This window comes from Ranitomeya variabilis, chromosome 1, assembly GCF_051348905.1.
Source record: "Ranitomeya variabilis isolate aRanVar5 chromosome 1, aRanVar5.hap1, whole genome shotgun sequence".
Taxonomy (NCBI): Eukaryota; Metazoa; Chordata; class Amphibia; order Anura; family Dendrobatidae; genus Ranitomeya; species Ranitomeya variabilis.
Window position 1 is genome coordinate 1,036,515,625 of NC_135232.1, and position 21,592 is coordinate 1,036,537,216.

At 43.4% G+C, this 21,592-nt stretch overlaps 1 protein-coding gene across 5 annotated transcripts in view; it reads left to right on the top strand.

The window, feature by feature from the left end:
• Positions 1 to 21,592, top strand: part of MTUS1 (microtubule associated scaffold protein 1) — a 249,035-nt gene that overhangs the window by 52,296 nt on the left and 175,147 nt on the right. For 2 of the 5 annotated variants that reach the window (XM_077279668.1, XM_077279670.1), the window contains exon 1: positions 1,284 to 1,655. The exons of the other annotated variants lie outside the window; for them this stretch is intronic. The gene's annotated coding sequence lies outside the window, so the exon portion shown is untranslated. Of the gene's footprint in view, positions 1 to 1,283; positions 1,656 to 21,592 lie in introns of those variants that run through there. 5 annotated transcript variants of the gene reach the window in all.

The following is a 21,592-nucleotide window of genomic DNA, read 5'->3' on the forward strand; positions in this document are numbered from 1 at the left end:
AGAGTGCAAGTTCGCTCTGCAGGACCCATTATAGTCTATGGCTATAGCGTACGTCCAAATCACATTTTACGTGCAGGGGCTTCGCACGCAAGCCCCAACGGAACCCATGAGCGTGAAGAGAAGCCCAATGTGACGGCACCCCAAGGTGGAGTTCGGTTTTATTCTTTGCCATCAACATGGACCACACACTTGCCAATGTTAAACATGCCAGCACACATGAGATGTTTTTTTTGTTTTGTTACATAAGGTCTCTGTGGAAGGTATAGCAACACTCCCTAACATTCCCTATATTCTAATATATATATATATATATATATATATATATATATATATATATATATATATATACTATACACACACATACACCGATATATATATAAAAGGAGAGATGGTCAAAATTAAAAAAAAACTGTGCTTTCGGACCTCAAATAATGCAAAGAAAACAAGTTAATAATCATTTAGACACAACAATACTAATGTTTTATCTCCGGACGAGTTCAGAAATCAATATTTTGTGGAATAACCATGATTTTTATTCACAGCTTTCATGCGTCTTGGCATGCTTTCCACCAGTCTTTCACATTGCTCCTGGTGCAAAAATGTAAGCAGTTCTTCTTTGTTTGATGGCTTGTGACTATCCATCATCCTCTTGATTACATTCCAGAGGTTTTCAATGGGGTTCAGGTCTGGAGATTGGGCTGCCCATGACAGGGTTTTGATGTGATGGTCTCTTAATTTTTGCCAGAGCTGTATAAATAAAATAGTAATTATAATTATTATTGTTATTATACATTTACAGATTGTACACAATGTGTTTTTTTTTTTTTTTTTTTTTTATTTACACAAATGTGTACAAAAAGTACCAAGTTGTCCCAGCAGATTATCTCTGTTACTTGAGGTGCAAGGTATGATTTGTGCCCCATGTGAAGATGGGGTGGTCTGCAGGTGTAGATTCCCCTCCGTTCCTCCGCTGTCTCGTGTAATACTGCAGACGGTCGGATGCCAAGTCTTCTCCATTTGTGGAGGTAAAATCGCTGACTGTGCATCCTGTTTTCAAGACAGTACAAGGCAGATTATAATTAGACACAGATGACTAGGACGCTGGATCGCCGGTGGTCTCCAGCACAGAGGAAGAAATGCAATCTGAACCTTTTATCATCTTGATCTTTTCAAACTTTTTCTCTCCCCATTCCTTGTCATTCATGCTTTCCTTCAGAATGTCCCTAGTCATTGCTAGGCAACTGGGAATGCTGACATGCCTTCGCTCTGGTTCCACCCCCTTCGTCCAGGGAGGATAGGCTCCGCATTGGCCACTTTGTCCTGTGGGTCTGTGTGCTGCACATCCCTGTGGACCTTGCTCCTGGGATGGAAGTCATCATTATCAGGGTTTTCCTCCAACCAGGGGCTAGATCTGGCGGTGGGTATGACTAAACGCTGGCAAACCTTTCTAAAGGAAATTCTTTTGTAATCCTGCAGCAAGTCAGTAAAGCTTCGCCTGCATAGTGCTGCCTGGGAAAAGTGCCTTGTGGAGAAGCTGTCCAGAGCTGGGAATACTGCAGTGCCTGTGGTATGGAGCATCCGCGACTGCAGAGGACGGAGACGCGCTCTCCACCACCAAGGTGTCCTGTCTGACCAGCAAGGACATCCTGGAGAAGGTTAGTGAGTGACTTCTGTTCCTTCTGCTAGGCATGGCTGTGAAAGGAAATGGAGCCTTCAGGGACTTTCTGAATCTATTTAGTAAACCCTAAGGCCCCGCAGTGAGGTCTGCACCATGCCTGGAGTTCCCAGCACCAGCCCCTTGTCTAGAGCTGGAAGAAGGTGACAAAGGGCACCGTCCTTCTCCCTGCTGTAGGACTTCTAAATCCCATAAGGACAAGCTGGTAAATTCCTTATGTAACGTGACAGCCTAAACACCTTTAAGCTTAGTGATGCCTTTATGACCTGTGCATACTCTTTGGTGTCTCCCTGCCTGCTTTTATGGGCTTGGGTGTTGGAGAGCAGGCTCTTTTCGGCTTTTCTCCTCATAATTGGATTGTGAGCTCCGCTGGAGAGGAGGATTGATGTCAGTGATTACTGCACAAATAATGGGGAATGCGGAGACGAGCTGCAGGACCTATAACTTTATGGATTAGCTGGGAGCCTACGCTTTGTCTATCTCTGTATGTAGTGATGTGCTGGTGACGCTGCCGCACTTCTAATCCTCCAACACTTGGCTCTGTCAGCACAAACTGGAATGTTGTGTTCGGGAAGCCGCCGTCCTGATTGGTGACGCGCACTACCTCCCATCCCAGCGTCCTACCTATAAGCGGACACAATGGGATATTGCTGTAGGCTCCGGAGCCCACTTCTGCATGGTTTATTAGCAATGCGCTGCCAAAGGGAGAACCTACGCAGATACTAAAAAGTTCTGCAGAATCCCAGCCCTACCTCGCATACTAAATAATGGCTCAAATGACTTGCTAAATCCAAGAGTTTTCAGAGTTCTGCAATTAAATATTAAACGGAAGGATTTTTAATATCCTAATTTTACTACCATTATCATTAATATTTCTCTGTGCTGGGTTCACTTATAAAGATTAACTCTGTCTGAGCCAGACACAACTGATGTCAGTCTTGTGCACAACGCATTTCAGTCCGGCGTCCATAGGTGGCCAGGGAAATGTCCGGTATCCCAAGTAATGCCGCTAGATATACAGCTGTTCCCGGAGCCACACAAGGAACAGACTGTCTTGTGGTTTGTGTTGAGCTAACCATGATTCAAGGGGTTGGGAGCAGGGGATCAGCTATTGGATTACTTTAATGTACCCCTTTGTGTATTTAGGAGATTGGAGTACTAATACTTGGGCTGCATAGCAAATTGTGGCCTGAATGCCACCCCTACTGGATATCTTTGTGTCCCAATTTATAATTTTTTTTTTTAACCATTACCTGCAATGTTGGCCTCAGGATGTTGCAGAAGGTCTGTGTAGTTTAATCTGTGCAAAATAAAATTTTTGCTTACCCAGTTTATAATATATTTTGCTTTTAATGCATGTAAATGAGGCTAAATCTGGGCCATGTGAAACGGGCCATATGGTAGCTCCCTGTAGTGAAGGGACCTTTGGGGACTGAATTTTTACATAATGTATATTAATTGCTTTGTTTGTGGAATGGTTTAGCCTTCATTCAGACTGCTTAATATGGCCACACATGAGGTCTGCTTTGCCTTACACGCTGGTTTGCTAAAAGTATGCTGAACTCTAGAACAACATTTTATTTATTTTTTTTGTTACTTGCTACATTCTGGATCGAATCTCAACATAAAGCTGGACCAGTCGGGTCTTCTACCAGTCTCATACCACCACTTAAACCACTGCCATGACTTTAGATCAAAGAACCTTGCATAAAATGAAAAGATGCGGCACTCAACCCGTTTGCAGTGAAGGAGTCATTATTAAACCATTATAGGTTTTGACTTACAAAGTCCATGGGAACGGCCGGTGTTCAGAGGGATGCGGGGAAAAGAAAGTGGACGACGGCCGTTTTGCTCGGTGTGCACTTCAACGGGTCCAGGACCCAGAATATTGTGCATGTGTGCAGAGACTTTCCGGTGCCCTGTGTCGATGATGCCGCTGTGCCAATGTCTGTTACAGCCAAGGGGGCATGCTTTCAGGTTGAAGCCGGACTACTCTGAAAAGTGGTGTGGTGTTAACTCTCCTTTAGCTTAAAGGGCCACTGTCACCCCCTCCAGCCGTTATAAACTAAAAGAGCCACCTTGTGCATCAGTAATGCTGCAGTCTAACAAGGTGGCTCTTTTAGTTTTTGATTCCGTTATTCCCTCAATAAAGCGTTTTAAAATTTGCCCTAACTACCTGTCTGCAGACCTGGAGGCGGTCCGAAGCCTCCTCTGTGAATCTCCCAACGGCCGTCACTCTTCTCTTCTGGGGATGTGGTCGCCGCCCCCTTCGCGCTGTTTATTCTTAAATCCGGCGCCTGCGCTGTGCGTGCCTGCCTGTGACAGGCGCAGTCTTCATTGTCCGTCATAGGTCAGATGCAGGGTGCCTGACTGCGCCTGTGCGGGCAGTGCGGCAACCCTGTTGCTGAATCCCCGCCCCGCACTGTGTTATTCATTATGCACAGTGCGGGGCTGGGGTTCCTGGGCATGGGCACTGCGCTGTTCAGACGCTCCCCCGGTCCCCCGCCTTCCAGCGTTGCCGTAATATACAGGTTTCCTTGCCAGCGTTTGGAATGAAGCAGCCGCAAATAACGCTGGAAGGCGGGGGAGCTGGGGGAGCGTCTGAGCTGGGGGCAGTGCGCATGCCCAGGAACCCCAGCCCCGCACTGTGCATAATGAATAACACGGGGCGGGGATTCAGCAACAGGCTGGCCGCACTGCCGGCACAGGCGCAGTCAGGCACCCTGCATCTGACCTATGACGGACAATGAAGACTGCGCCTGTCCCAGGCCGGCACGCACAGCGCAGGCGCCGGATTTAAGAAGAAACAGCGCGAAGGGGGCGGCGACCACATCCCCAGAAGAGAAGAGTGACGGCAGTTGGGAGATTCACAGAGGAGGCTTCGGACCACCTCCAGGTCTGCAGACAGGTAGTTAAAGCAAATTTTAAAACGCTTTATTGAGGGAATAACGGAATCAAAAACTAAAAGAGCCACCTTGTTAGACTGCAGCATTACTGCTGCACAAGGTGGCTCTTTTAGTTTATAACGGCTGGAGGGGGTGACAGTGGCCCTTTAAGTGAGGTATATAACTTTATTTTTCACCCTTACAAATAATCCTTTTGCACATGGAGTTTTTGTACTGCAGGAATAGGCACATATGTCTGGCTCGTGGCTAAGGACTGGTTCGGAGGTCCTTTTTTTTTCTTTTTTTTGCGTACGAGTGCTATCCGAGTTTTTGATTAATAGTAATCATACCTAGAATAATAAATGGGGCTGTTCACATGAGACATGTCTTATATTTTACTGCGTGTCACAACAAAATTGGCAATGTATATCTCGCCAGAGAAAAAGATAAGGCAACACTCTGACGCCATCAGTCGGTCCAATTTTCTTGGATGAGAAACACTGATGAAACTCAGACAAAATTCTGTTGAAACTTCATGTGAATGAGCCTTTAGGAGAGGCAAGGTAACTGACAGCTAAGTAACAGGGACATTGTCAAGTGGAGGGTCACATGCAAACATGAAGCTGTGTAGATGACTGAGGGTCTGCAGTCACCGTGCAGATAGATTTTGGTTTGTGGTTTTGCTTTGACACTGCACCTATAGATGCCTATAGGCTCCATTACCCCCTCCGTATCTTGGTGAGACATCGTGACGTTGCCCCCACTGACAAGATGCAGTGTTGTAGTATCTCATGCAAGTACAAAACTTTCCAAACTGGGTCCCAGAAAAGGTCATTGCCACCCTAATGTAATGCCAAGTGTGTTGTTACTACTTGTCAGATTGTGAAATTTTATCTAATCTCCTAGTTATCACCATGTGACTGACCTGTAACAATGGCTAATGGCTATTACGTAATATGTATTTTTCCACTATCACTAATTAAAGGGAACATGTCTGCAAAAAACCTGCAGTATATGCCTGCATCCATAGTGATAATTTGCAGGTAAATGCTGTGTACCATAGTGGGTTTTGGCTGCTCCATTATGCTGCATTGGGCAGATGCCAGTGTATGGATTTTCACCGCCACACACTGTGGTATTGTCTGTTGTGGTTTTAGAACTGATTTTTAGTAATAAAACCTCTTTAAGTTTTAATGAAATCTCACACATTTTATGATTTTTGGCATTGCCAATTAATATTCCTTAGCATATATCATTGTGTGATTTTTGAGATGATGGTCACGTGCTATAATTATAGTAAACCAAGGCTTGTAGCGTGTGAGGCCTAAACTGACCAGTGTCCAAGATTAACTAGATGGAAATCTGTCAATATTAAATGTTTGTTGTGATCTAAAATAAATCTGCTGCAACTGATGACACAGGATGTGTGCAAATACTCCAGTGCAGCTGATGACCCGGGGTACGTGCTTATACTCCAGTGCAGCTGATGATTTGGGGTACGTGCATATACTCCAGTGCAGCTGATGACCCGGGGTACGTATAAATACTCCAGTGCAGCTGATGACCCGGGGTACATGCATATACTCCAGTGCAGCTGATGACCCGGGGTACGTGCATATACTCCAGTGCAGCTGATGACCCGGGGTACGTGCATATACTCCAGTGCAGCTGATGACCCGGGGTACGTGCATATACTCCAGTGCAGCTGATGACCCGGGGTACGTGCATATACTCCAGTGCAGCTGATGACCCGGGGTACGTGCATATACTCCAGTGCAGCTGATTACCCGGGGTACGTGCATATACTCCAGTGCAGCTGATGACCCGGGGTACATGCATATACTCCAGTGCAGCTGATGACCCGGGGTACGTGCTTATACTCCAGTGCAGCTGATGACCCGGGGTACGTGCATATACTCCAGTGCAGCTGATGACCCAGGGTACAGGCAAGTACTCTGCTGCAGCTAATGACCGAATCGGTATGATAAAATAGTTGCAGATCTCAGCTGCCCCATAGTAAAACACTGGCCTGAATGCTATGCAATGTTATATTCCATAGCCCTCGGCCGTGTTATACGCTAGTGTGATCCCGGTCTTACTCGGTTTCTTTCTGCAATGTGTTGTTACTGACCAGTTCACTCAAACAGCTAATGTGGGTTATATTTAGCTCCGATGTCCATGTTTCTTGTCTGGAGCATACATCCATTATAGTGTAGTGTGGTGCTGTGCACATGTCCGTGTTTTTTTTTTGTTTTTTGGTGTCCATGTGTCTGAACAAAAATCACAAGACACGTCAGTCTTTTCCGCCATCACGGATGGTACCAGCAAAGTCCATGTGTCTGAAATGTGATTGTTAATGTATTCTGGCATGCGCCTGTACATTTCGTTACAACCAACTGGCAGTGTAATTTTTACATTTTTTATGTTGACAAACATTTTTTATATATTTAAATATCTCCCCTTTCATCAAATTCCAGCTCTACTTTGGACACCGCGCATACAAGTCTGGTACACAGTCATCAGGTGCCAGAGTCCTGCCCTTTCGTTGGTTAACTATTGGGCCACGTTCACACGGTCAGTATTTGGTCAGTATTTTACCTCCAGTATTTGTAAGCCAAAACCAGGAGTGGAACAAATAGTGGAAAAGTATAATAGAAATAAGTCACCACTTCTTTTTTCCACCCATTCGTAGTTTTGGCTTACAAATACTGAGGTAAAAAACTCTCACAATATTCAATGTATGCACGTGGCCTTGTGCTGTGTAATGCCAGTTACTCCAATTTTTCACATCAATGCTGATTGCAAGCAGTGTGCCAAGATCTTACAGCCTAGAGGAGCATTTACACTGCATGATTATCAGGAATAAGAATTCTTGGATATATTCATGCCTGATAAACGCACAGTGTGAACATGCTATGAGGCTATTAACATGTCTTGATATTTTGTAGACCTTGTTTTGTGCAAAATCCATGGAGATCTGTACGATAAATAGATCTGAGTGTAGCATTGGACTCTGAAATGAAAGTAGACAAGTCCGTGAAAAAAAAATCTGACAGAACTCCGATGCCTTGTGAGGGCCGTTTCTCACTGATGAGACTCCGTCCTTTTTTCTCATATATAACAAAAACTGACATCTGAATGCGGCCTAAAGTTCTTTTCACCTGTGGTAAATTTCTGTGGAATATCCTGTTCCGTGCATCTGAAATATTCATGATTTCTGCATTGTGCAGATCTGAAAATCTCCAGCTTGCTCTTAATTCTGCAGCAGTTTTTTTTCTTTTCCATGGAGTGTGCTTGAGGTTTCACTTTACCATCAACAAGCTTCTTAAACTACGGCCTTCGGGGTATGTGCCATGTTCACTGCAATATTTCTATAGTGAAAATCCAGACAGTCTGCGGTGTTTATGCAATGAGGGAACATACCTGAAGGGTATGTACACACGACGTCTTTTACAGGTGGGAATTCTCCATGGCACACATCCTCAAGGGTTTATCAATAACCGTAAAAAGAATGAACATGTGAGCTGCAATGCAAAACCACTTGCGGTCTTGAGTCTTTTCAACTTATTTTAGTTGCTTTAAGTTTCCAAAGACACCATTCCGTTAAAAGAACTGACCGATGCATTCTTCATTCAGCTCCGCTTCAAAGCTGCTCACAAGTTAATATGTGCAAGCATCAAACTACTCTTACTTTAGATACAAGTGGCTTTTTTTTGTAAAGTTTTGTGCACATAACCTAGTTGCTGTCCAGCTAAACTGTTAGGTTAATTTCCCTATCTAATAGTTCCCGTTTTCATGCACTCGCAAATAACGTAATTTATCCTCCCCATACGTTTTTAGTGTGGCAATAAAGCAAAGGAAATTGCACAAACATGGAAAGAATATGCAACTCAATGAAGCTGCATTATCTGGATAAACCTATTGGACACATGTGCATTACACCTGACATTGGAAATCCTTCATGCCCCCTTCTCTGTACACTGGGCACAGCATGTTGGAACAGAAAAGGACCTTCCCCAAACTGTTGTCACAAAGTTAAAGCTACAGTTGTCCAAGATGTCTTGGTATGGTTCCCCTTCTGGCATTCGGCAACCGCAGAGTCCAGTGGTGGTGGCTTTACACCACTCCATCCTGCACTTGGCATTGTGCTTGATGATCTAATGCTGTCTGACCATGAAGGCCCGTGTCTGGAGACACACTTCTTGTGCTGTCCCGATATAAATGCCAGAGGAAGTCTGGATCCCTACAGTTATGGATCCAGCAGATCGTTGGTGACTTCTCTTCCACATATGTTAGTAAGGGCAGAATGCATGTCGAGGGCTTTATTTTATACACCTTCAGCAATGGGACTGAAAGGAAAAACCTGAATTCAGAGTTTGAGATGTGCCAGTTCTAGAGTTCATATAGTGCATGTCCTTATTCCTATTCGAATCCAAGACTTAGGCTCTGCAAGAAAACACTAACCACTGAGCCACCGACTGGTTATAACTTATGATTCACATGTTATATTTATCTATATATATAATTGTCTAAGGGGTACTTCTGTCTTTCTGTCCGCAACTTCCGTAACGGAAATCCCGCGTCGCTGATTGGTCTCGCCAGATGCCTGTCATGGCTGCCGCGACCAGTCAGCGACAGGCACTGTTCGATTAGTCCCTTCCTACTCCCCTGCAGTCAGTGCCTGGCGCCCGCATACTCCCCTCCAGTCACCGCTAACACGGGGTTAATGCCAGCGGTAACGGACCGCGTTATGCTGCGGGTAACGCACTCCGTTATCGCTGCTATTAAGCTATTAACCCTGTGTGTCCCCAACTTTATACTATTGATGCTGCCTATGCAGCATCAATAGTAAAAAGATGTAATGTTAAAAATAATAAACAAAAAACCTGCTATTCTCACCTTCCGTAGTCCGCCGAGGCGCGCGCGGCTCCCGCCATCTTCCGTTCCCAGAGATGCATTGCGAAATTACCCAGAAGACTAACCCAGAAATTACCCAGAAGGCTCGCGAGACCGCTAAGTCATGTGAGTAATTTCGCAATGCATCCTGGGAACGGAAGATGGCGGCAGCCGCGCGCATCACCAGAGCTTCGCTGGATCCCTGCGGGTGAGTATATAACTATTTTTTATTTTAATTTTTTAAACAGGGATATGGTGCCCACACTGCTGTATACTACGTGGGCTGTGTTATATACCACGTGGCTGCTATATACTACATGGCCAGTGTTAGATACTATGTGGGCTGTGTTATATACCACGTCGCCTGTGTTATATACTGCGTGACTGCTAGATACTGCGTGTGCTGTGTTATATACTGCGTGGCCACTGTTATATATTGCGTGGTCTGTATTAATGCATCGGGTATTCTACAATATGTATGTATGTATGTATGTATGTATGTATGTATGTATATAGCAGCCACATAGTATATAGCACAGGCCACATACTAATTGTCTGCTATATACTACATGGCTCCTATATACTACGTGGCCTGTGCTATACACTATGTGGCTGCTACATACATACATACATACATACATACATACATACATACATACATACATATTCTAGAATACCCGATGCGTTAGAATCGGGCCACCATCTAGTTAGCTATAAACCTGTAACCATATTGCAAGTTGCAAAACTGTAGCATATTGACCGGTCATGAGCTGTAATGTCCTACATGGGAGAAGGTGACATTAGTAAATGATTCCTCAACTTCATCTTGTGTAAACATATTTCTTTTCAAACTTGTCTCATTGCACAGGTTGCCTGTTCTGTAATGATGACGATGCTAGAATATTCACCTTTTAAAGACTTCTGCCTGGTAGCATTAAAATTTAAAGCGTTCCTGTAGTTGTAGATGAGTTTTCAGAATGTTGTCTCGGAGCTGGTGCATGTAGACTTACTGCTATATATAAGGAGCACACAGACATGAGGGATTTCTGCACTCTATATATAAATGATGTGGTCAGATGTTTTGGTGGGATTCCATGTCCATATGTTTGATAGAATTTCAGAATGCCTGGAATAATACTGTTTAGGGATGTGCTCGGATAAGGTGTTATGTGAGCATGCTCGTGTACTACCCGTGTGTCTTCGGCGTGCTTAAAAAATGTTTGCATCCCCCTGGCTGTAATCTCATGGCTGTTCGACAGCCTCAACACATGCAGGGATTACCTAACAAGCAAAAAATCCCCTGACTGATAGCCGTGAGACATGCAGCCACGGGGACTCACCTTTTTTTCGAGCACACCGAAGACACATGGATAGCACACGAGCATGCTCGGATAACACCTTAATCAGTGTTCTTCCAGGCATTCTGAGTTGCTATCACTCATGTTTGTGGAATCCCACCAAATTACTTACAAATTACTTACATTTCCTACTTAAGCACAACTTGGTTACAAATATAAGATGTAAAAAAAAATCTTAAATGTATCATTCACCTCTAAGCCTCCTCACTGCTGTCAGTCTGCTTTTTCCTGTTGTCACATGCTGCTTCTCCAGCCTTTTCACTATAGGTCTGGATTTGCAGCCTTATCCAGGCGGCCTCTGGCGTCACTGCTTACTGTAAAATTGTGTAGCTTCAAGTACTGGTTTCCGCTGGCTGGAGATACGATTGTGGAAAAAAGACCGGATGATGGGCAGCCAGAGAGGTGAGTACCGTATATGTAGCCATGTTTCTTTGTTTTCTCTCCATCCCTATTCTAATTTTTAAGCAATTTCGGGTGGCGAACAAACCCACAGAACCTGTCCAGCTCATGACCTACCACTGTCTGATCTCAGGAGAATTTGCTCCATTGTACAGATGCTGAAGAGCCAAGAATAAACCGTATATGTAGACCATAATAATTCCCTATTTAATGGAGATAGTTCCCTTAGAACACGTGAACGTTTGGTAACAATAGGTAAATCTACCCTCAGATTCCTGTAGGGTATTGCACACGCTGCACTCTGTTTTTGGGGTCTTCCCTGTTGATGTCTTATTATCCCGCATGTCCTTGGGATGCCCAGGTTGTGAGTTCTGTGTTGCTTTGCGAATGACATGAGGTTTTCTCCTTGTGCGGCTTGTCCTTTATTCATGGTCAGATGTTGGTCCTGCAGCACATTGAGTCCCTAGGTCCCACACTTGTGTCCATGCTGATGACTCCCGGCCCAGGACAATGCCATGTCCTACAAGTGTCGTGTCACATGATGTAGACGTGACTCCTAGATTGAGGTCCAATTCCTAATCCTAAAACTGTGTCACATCCACAGTAACCAGCGTACACCATTCCTTCTGCCTCAGTCACATTTAATTATAAAGGCTAATAAAATAATGTGAGTGTGAGGTTGGACAATTAGGAGGCCTGATGACGAGCAGGTACTATTGATGTGTAAGCTGGTGAGACATGAGACGCTAGTCCTGGCCTCATCTGGTAAGATGGTTCCATCATGTGCTTCCTGTACATGAAGTGGATGTGTCCCTACAGGTTCATGTCATGTGAGACTTCAGTGTCTGTATGGTCCGTGCAGGTTGTTTGTTGGCTTATTGGTTAAGAACTTGTTTATAACTGGTAGTTACATTTTTTCCTCTGGTTTATGTGGTTCTGATCTTGCTCTAATGGTCCCTGGTGGTCTTGTGCTCCTTCATATCAGTTGTGGCCATTCACAGACCTATTATACAGCTTGACCATGCAGGGTCACGTCACTTTATATGTGATTACCAGACTGTCTGTCTATACCCGCACTGCAGCCACTCTCAACAAGCAGAGCTGTAGTGTAAAGCAGCGGCTTGATTCTGCGACACAAGATGGATGCCATGCTACCTTATACTGTGCTTATCATTAAACAATGTAGGTTCAGTGAGCTACAGACATATATTTCCCGTCTGTAGGTTAGACTTCCCACTGGATGTGTCCTTGATTAGCGTCATGCAGTTTTCCATATGGTGCAGGCACAGCTCAATAATTCTATGTATTGGCCCATCTATCTCTACGCTCCATTCATACCTCTATGAAATATAAGGGGAAATAGGATTTTGCTTTCTACAGACCTTTCATGAATTATTTTTTGGGGAAAGTTGTCCTGCGATTCTCATGCACAGATGACTCTGGTTGGGCCTATACTGCTACTTCGCTGCAACACATGTTGTGCGGCCAAAAATTAGTGTGCCAGTGTTACAACAGAGCATTATATGAGTAAATGTGGTCCCGCTCCATGCAGAATTTTACTTCAACACGCGGCAAAAGAAATCCATCAATGGTTGTGACGAAACTAGACCCAGTTGCAGCAACTCCCTGATCACATCACGGCCGTATACCTACAAAACACTGCGGTGGAGCAGCACAGTGCAACATCGTTGGTCTTACCACGTCGCATGGCCAGAAGTGCTGCCTGACGAACGCCATCCTTACAGCACTGAGACCTACCTGACTACTGGGCAGCATGGCTTTTATGTTGTGATTAGTGATGAGCCCACATGCTGGGATAAGGTGTTATCTGAGCATGCTCAGGTGCTAAGACTGCCTTCAGAGAGCTCGAAAAATGTTTGAGTCCTCGCAGATGTAACAGCCGCAACACACACCCGGGGATTTCCTGCCTTTTACACAATCTCTGTTATGTGTTGCGGCTGTCAAACAGTTGCAAGACATGCAGCTGCGGGGAATCAAACTTATTTTTCAAGTACACCAAAGTTACTGTTAGCACCCGAGCATGCTCAGATAACACCTCATCCGAGCACGCTCGCTCATCACTAGTTGTGATGTGTAGACTGTTTTGTGGTGTTTGGTTGTAATATTCCATTATTGTGCCTTTATGCCATGTGTCCTGCACCATAGGAGATCATGACACCGTACCAATAAATAAGGGTTCATGGTATTCTAATGTTTAAAAAAAAAAAAAAGTAAGGCATTTTAGTGTGTTTTTGACTGCTTTGTACAGGCATTAAACGATCACGTCCTGAGTTGCGGTAGGACATGCTTCGCTCAGGATGAATACGCTAGTCCTTTGTTTTTTTTCTTGGCTCGGTCACAATAGGAGGGGTCCCATGTCTGTTCAGATATCCAGTGTATGAATGAATCATTCATGAGGTTTACAATTACAATGCCTGCTGAATCCAATAGCCAAATGCAAAGATCCCATGGTGCGCATTGTGTGCGATCACGTTACATACTCCACTAGATTAAAACGCAGAGTCTATTCTGTCATCACCGCGGCCAGTGTTTGTCCTTGTATTGTTTGGGTCATTCAATAAAACACAAAGAAATGGACTTTTCTGAGCTAAAAATATGGTTGATTGCTGTACTATGTCAGTGTGTAGACTGCAGTTCTATCTTATTTTGGATGTCCACTTTATGGGGACCATTGGCTTGTTTGTGCTTTCATTTTTTAGTTTTTGCACCATTAGTGCAGTGACTCCCCACTGACATTACTTCATCGGTCGCCCGTGCCGCTCTGCCTCCCGGCGCAGCGGTCGCCCGTGCCGCTCTGCCTCCCAGCGCAGCGGTCGCCCATGCCAGACTGGCCACATGCTAAACCTTATATTATCCCCAACTCCGGAATCTGAGCATCACTTTATTATTGCCAAAATGTGAACAGAACCTGCAGAATTGTCCACTGGTGCTGGAGCGCTGAGACCTCAAAGGTGAGTATGTTTGTATTTCTGGTTTGTGGCTTCTAAACTGCAGCCACTAATGTCTGAAATCAAAAATGGATCTCCTGTATTTTTTTGTATTTTAGCTATTAAAATAGACTGTTGTGTATAAACTTATAACAGCAGGAAACTGATCTGTTAAATGGCGGATACAACCAGCGCCCGACAGACCCAACTGACTGTCGTCTGCGGGTATTTTATAGTGGTGATGGTCTACTGAAAAAAGTACCACCAGTAATACTACCAGTAATAACTGCATCTGTAACGGAGCTTCCCATCGCTGGCTCCAACGCTGATGTGAATGCAGGCCACATTTGCTTAATAACTGTTCAATGAGACTATCAGCAAGTTCCACAGGATAGGGGTCATCAATATCAGATCGGTCAGGGGTCTACCACCTGCCCCGCCTGCCAATCAGCTGATGGCTCCTGCAACTGCCACATAGAAACTGCTCTAAACACAGTTTAGTGGTCGCTGCTGGGTCCTGCAGATCACCTCCATGTTAATTTAACCCCTTGCCGACACCAGCCATATTTGTACAGCACAAGTCGATAGCAGGTGTGTGTGGTACAGGGTCACTGGATGAGCGTGCCCCATTCCCGGCAGGTAATGACTGCGTGCTACAGCCAGCACATAATTTGAATGGTCGCAGGTGGACCAGAGCTGCGCCTGCAACTGTTAACCTGTTACATGCCGCCGTCCAACTCTTGACAGCAGCATGGGGGTGCGTTGTTCTATGTCATGACGTGATGGTGAGGAGCCGATGGGTTGCTGTGACACCCCAGGAGTCTGAAGACCTCTATGCTTGTCGTTACTTACTGTGGTTTGCTTGTGGCTGGGCTTCAAAGCAAACAGTGATTTATTTATTTTTTTTAATTATATGTAGCAAGTCCCCGAAAAATTTATAAATACAGTAAAAAAAAAAAATAAAAGACATATGGTATTGCTGTATTAAGAAAAGCCAATCTATTGTAAAATAAAAATAATTTATCCAGATTGGTAAACTGCGTAAACAAGAAAAAATAAAATTCCAAAGTTGCTTTTTTGGTTTCTGTGTTACTGCAAATAAATACTCTAAGGCTGGTTTCACATTTGTGTTTAAAAACGCAGCGTTTAAAAAAACAACCGCATGTGGTGAAAAAACGCATGTAAACGCTGCGTTTTTTTAGACGCATGCGTTTTTGCATGCAGAAAAAAAAACACGGCGTTTTGCCGCGTTTACATGCGTTTTTTCCTGCGTTTGCGTTTTTGAAACACCTGCTGAGAAGTGTGACAGCTGCCAATCATCAAAATCAACAAGAAAACCCACTATAAATAGAAATAGCTAGGGTTAGGGTTAGGGGTAGGGTTAGGATCCCTAGGGTTAGGGGTAGGGTTAGGGTTAGGATACCTAGGGTTAGGGGTAGGGTTAGGATACCTAGGGTTAGGGGTAGGATTAGGGTTAGTGATAGGGTTAGAGTTTGGATCCCTTTATCACCTTGATGGTGGGGGATGGCTTATAAGTGTGTATTCTTGTTTTTTCTATAAAAACGCATGCGTTTACATAGACAGCAATAGGTTTTTTTGCGGCAAAAAAATGCAGCTAAAAATTACTACAGGTTGCATTTCTGCAACAAAACGCAAGCATAAAAAAAGCATGCGTTTTTAATGTTAAGTATAGAAAAAACGCATGCGTTTTTTCGCGTTAAAACGCAGCGGCAAAAAACGCAAGTGTGAAACCAGCCTAAGAAGTAATCAAAATGTAATGTCTATCCCAAAATAGTATTGGCAATTATGTTTCGCCCTGGAAAAAAAATAAGCTGTTAGAAAACATCAACAAAAAAATAACTTTGAGGGTCTCGGAAAATGGCAACAAAATAAAAAAAAAAAAATTCTTTTAAAATCATATATATATATTTTTTTTCCAATACGAACATGATCAAAAAACTGAAGAAGTTTGGTATCACTGTAATCCTACTGAGGAGAATATTGGCAGGTAATTTTTCGAAAATCTCATTGTCAGAAGTGGTTTTGCTATTTCACTGTACTCATCCTGCAAAAAAAAAACAAAAAAAAACCCTACATCTGTGTGGACAGAAAAAAAAAAAAAAAAGCTATGGTTCTTGGTAGGAAAGGGTTGTTGGAAAAGGGTTAAATAGCAGTTGGCCTTCAGTTACCAGTCAACGGTCACTAACCAGAATGATGGGACTGTGGTAGTCTTCTTCATGTACCTGTGGGTGAGGGGGATTGCTGAGTTAGAGCCCCCCACACTGATCTGATACTGATGACCAATCTGATTAATACATTAACTCCACTATTGCTGCAAAGGTTAAAAACAGAAGGCCCTCAGTTGGCACAAAAATCCATCCAACCATGCTGAGGTGTACCTATATGTGGATGGTCCGTATTACGGATGTCCTAAGTCTCCATGTGCCAGACCAGTCTCATCGGAATTGAGTGAAAAGGAAATCGGCCCTAGCTCGTAATTAATGTCTTGTGTGGGAAAGACGGGCAGATGACGATGCTGGGTAGTGGTGAACGAGCATGCTCTGGAATCGTGTTATCCGAGCACGCATAGGGGTAATCAGAGTATCTTTGGAGTGCTCAAATAATACATTCTAGTCCATGCGGCTGCATTATTCGCATCAGCCACAACACATGCAGGGGTTGTAAAGAACTCATAAAAGAATAAAGTTTTGTTAAAACCAATCACACAATTTTTTTTTTTGTGTGAAATTCTCTGATGTGTCACATGATCCTCTTCCCATTGGCAAAAATAGATACAAAATGGCCGACTTCAAAATGGCTGCCATGGTCACCACCCATCTTGAAAAGTTTACCCCCCTCCCATATACTAATGTGCCACAAACAGGAAGTTGATAACACCAACCATTCCCATTTTGTGGAGGTGTATCCATATAAATGGCCCACCCTGTATATGTGAGTGTGTACAGTATATTATAGTGTGTGTATATATGTGTATATATGTGTATATGTATATATGTATATATATATATATATATATATATATATATATATATATATATATATACATATAGCATTTACATTGGATATAGAGATAAGAGATGCCATAATATACCTACCGGGTTTTGTAAATTCACTGCAATAGCCGACAAGATAGAGATGGATTAGATAGTGAAAACGTATAGAATAGGTAGATATACAGATGTCTGTGACAAATACAATTAGTACAGTGTGTGCAAATTCATGTACATGTATTTAATAAAAAAAAATTAACAGGAAAAAATGGCGTGGGCTCCCGCACAATTTTCAAAACCAGCAGAGAGCCAGCCAGCTGCCACTGGGGACAGATGTTTATAGCCTGGGAAGGGGGTAATACCCATGGAGCTTCCCGGGCTATTAATATCAGCTCACAGCTGTATACTTAGCCTTTACTTGCTATTAAAATGGGGGTCCCCAAAAAGTCGTGGGGACCCTTTAAAATTAATAACCTGCAAAGGCTATGCAGACAGCAGCAGGCTGATATTAATAGTAGAGAAATAGTGAATGTTCCAGCTCCGTAAAATGGTAAAATTCTTTATTGATCCATAGTATAAAATCTATACAGATTTTCGACCTATACAGAGAGGCATGAGTAAGATCTGTATAGATCGAAACGCGTTGCTCTAATCTTTTGCGGTCACCTGTTTGCCTTTATCAACTGTAAGGATCATCCTTTTTTTTTCAGTTTCATACTATGGATCAATAAAGAATTTTACCATTTTATGGAGCTGGAACATTCACTATTTCTCTACTGCTGCTGCTTCGTGTCCAGATCAGGACGAAGTTCCGTGCCCCGTGCCGTGATGGTCTGGTCAGTCAGCTGGCTGTGGCTCTTGTAGCCGTTTTTTTCTTTTTTTGTGCTATTACCGTAATAACCTAGGAAGGGGCCATAGATATTACCCACCGGCTAAAAACATCAGCACTCAGCCGCCCCAGAACAGGCGCACCTCTAAGATGCGGCAATTCTGGCACTTAGACTCGCTCTTCCCACCTGCCCTGTAGTGGTGGCAAGTGGGGTAATAGTTGTGGGGGCTGGTGTCACCTTTTGGGTGTGTGTGTGTTTGTGTATGTATATATGCATATAATCTCATCTATTCTAACCTGTCAGTGTGATTTTACTGTACACCGCACATGAATTAATACGGATTGCACTCATGGCATATGGGTACATGCCCTTACTCTGTCACCGGCCATGCAGACCTTTAGGCCCATCTGGGAGCCATAGCGGCCCCCCTGCTTGCCATATTGTGTGTTTCGGTATGTCCCCTATAATTGTGCAGCTTTAGACTCTGCTGTCTTTGCAGATATGAATATTAGAATATTAAGCCTCTGCGTCCGTCCGGTCTGTGATGTCTTCGCCATGTGTGCAGTTCCTTTATTTTGTGTTATTTTAAGCTCCATCCTACTGCATTGACGAATCACTGGACTGAAGAGAGCCAGGCCTGACTTCTGAGTCACATTGGAAAGGATGATGATGCTGGTGGAATTTTAGTATTTGGTTTTTAGTGGAAAATCTCGTGGTTCTTGATTCCAGGACGCCGTAGTAGTATTATTATTGCATTTAGAGTGTATGTGTTGGCTCATGGATTGATCCTTTTCACTGTTCGTCTCCGTGTACTTGGAAATGTAACACCGATCGGGGGTGGGATGTTGTAAAAATCTAAAGAAATGTGTTTCTGTTAACTCGCTTATGTTATGGAATATATTTCATGTAGACGGTTTTAATATTTGGAGGCTTATTTAACTGGACTATTACTATGGTAACGTTCATTGTGGAAACGTGCTGAGTGGGCGCGAGTCTGACTTCTCAGAAACGGCGGATTTGTCACTTACACTTCCTCGAAAAAGGTGTTCAATCACCGACGTGCGCAGGTTTCTTACCCTAGAATCATTGGTACTTATAATGATTAACCAGAAGTTCTATGGAAAACTAAAGAGAAAAGCCAAACTTTTGGCTTTGTGTAGAACGGTACAATCGTGTGATTAGTCACTATACTTTTAGACAACTTGATCTCGATTGTCAGAAGTTGAGATGTTGTGTCTTTAATTTTTTTTTTTAACATTGCAAATTGCCTTTTTGTTGCTTTTAGGCTACGTCTGGCAAATGTATGGAGAGCAAGTTCTGGCACCTATAGTGCTGGGAGACTGCTGATAAAGTAATCACTGGGAGTGGATGGAAAATTGAAGCATGAGAGTTTCTGCATTTATTACTTGTTGTGTTCACCAAAAGTAGCAACCTGTGGTGTGATATGATGGTACATTCACTTGCATTTAAATTCTGGAATCCTTTATTTAGGAGACTGTAAATATTTTATAGTAGTAGTGGACATGACCGTATTCTCTGTAAATGCAAGGCATGCCATAAGAATCTCCTCCCTATACAGTGGTTTGTGAAAGTGTTCACACCCATGGCATTTTTCATGTTATGCTACTGCACAATCTGGAATTTCTTTATATATTTATTTTTTTTTTTATGGTTTGCATCAGTTCATGTAAAGAACATGTCAACAGAACGTTGTTTGCTTCACAATAAAAATAAAACCAAAAATAGGACAAAATAACTGAAAACTTCAGTGTGCATAACTATTCACATCCCTAAAGTCAGTACTTTGTAGAGCCTCCTATTGAGGCAATTACAGCTGCAAGTCGCTTTGGCTAAGGGTACCGTCACATTAAGCGACGCTGCAGCGATAGCGACAGCGATACCGATCGCTGCAGCGTCGCTGTTTGGTCGCTGAAGAGCTGTCACACAGACCGCTCTCCAGCGACCAACGATGCCGAGGTCCCCGGGTAACCAGGGTAAGCATCGGGTTGCTAAGCGCAGGGCCGCGCTTAGTAACCCGATGTTTACCCTGGTTACCAGCGTAAAAGTTAAAAAAACAAACAGCACATACTCACCAGCGCGTCCCCCAGCGTCTGCTTCCTGACACTGACTGAGCTCCGGCCCTAACAGCACAGCGGTGACGTCACCGCTGTGCTTTCACTTTCAGTTTAGGGCCGGCGCTCAGTCAGTGTCAGGAAGCAGAGGCTGGGGGACGCTCTGGTGAGTATGTGCTGTTTGTTTTTTTAACTTTTACGCTGGTAACCAGGGTAAACATCGGGTTACTAAGCGCGGCCCTGCGCTTAGTAACCCGATGTTTACCCTGGTTACCAGTGTAAAATATCGCTGGTATCCTTGCTTTTGCTGTCAAACACGGCGATACACGGCGACCTAGCGACCAAATAAAGTGCAGACCTTCTAGCAGCGACCAGCAATTTCACAGCGGGATCCAGATCGCTGCTGCGTGTCAAATACAGCGATATCGCTATCCAGGTCGCTGCAACGTCACGGATCGCTGGCGATATCGCCTAGTGTGACGGTACCTTAAGTCTCTATGAGCTTTATACATCTTTCCACTGGGGTTTTTGTCCTTTCCTCAATGCAAAACTGCTCCAGCTCCTTCAAGCTGTATCACAGATTCTCAACTGGATTAAGGTCTGTGCTTTGATTATGCCACTACAAAACATTTACATGTTCCCCTTAAGGGGTATTTGCGTTTGTCTCTGTTTTTTTATGTCTGTTTTTTTTTCCGCTTCTTCCCAGAGCCATAACTTTTCTTTTAGTTTTCTATCAATATGGCCATTTGAGGGCTTGTTTTTTGCAGGAGTTGTACTTTTGAACGACATGATTGGTTTTGCCAAATAGTGTACTGGAGAATGGGAAACAATTCAAAGTTCACTGAAATTGCCAAAAAGTGCAATTCTAAAAGTACAAATCCAAATTTGTATTAAAAAAAAAAAAAAAAGTTTACAATTTCAGAGGCCCATAATGTCTCCATTTTTCGGGATCTGGGGCAAGTTGAGGGCCTATTTTTTGCACCCTAAGCTGACTTTTTATCGATACCATGTTGGTGTAGATAGATCTTTAGATCACCTGTTATTTCATTTTAATGCACTGTTAAGGCGACCCAAAAACAGAACTCTGATTTTAACAGATTGAATTAATTCTTTTTATACATTGATAGATTAAGGTGCTTCTGAACGTGGCAATAACAAATGTGTGTGTGTGTGTATGTGTATATATATATATATATATATATATATATACACACACACACACACACACACACACACACACACACACACACACACACACACACACACACACACACACACACTGTATAATATATATATTATATATAATGTATGTATATGTGTGTATGTATATATATATATATATATATATAGTCCAATTCTAACGCATCGGGTATTCTAGATTATGTACCGTATGTAGTTCATTTATGAAGATTTTAGAATAATGCCATTTATACACAGAATTCGGCTGGACTGCGCCTGTCGCTGATTGTTCGCGGCTGGCCACGGAGTACGTTGCACAGCCCACGGAGTATATAGCAA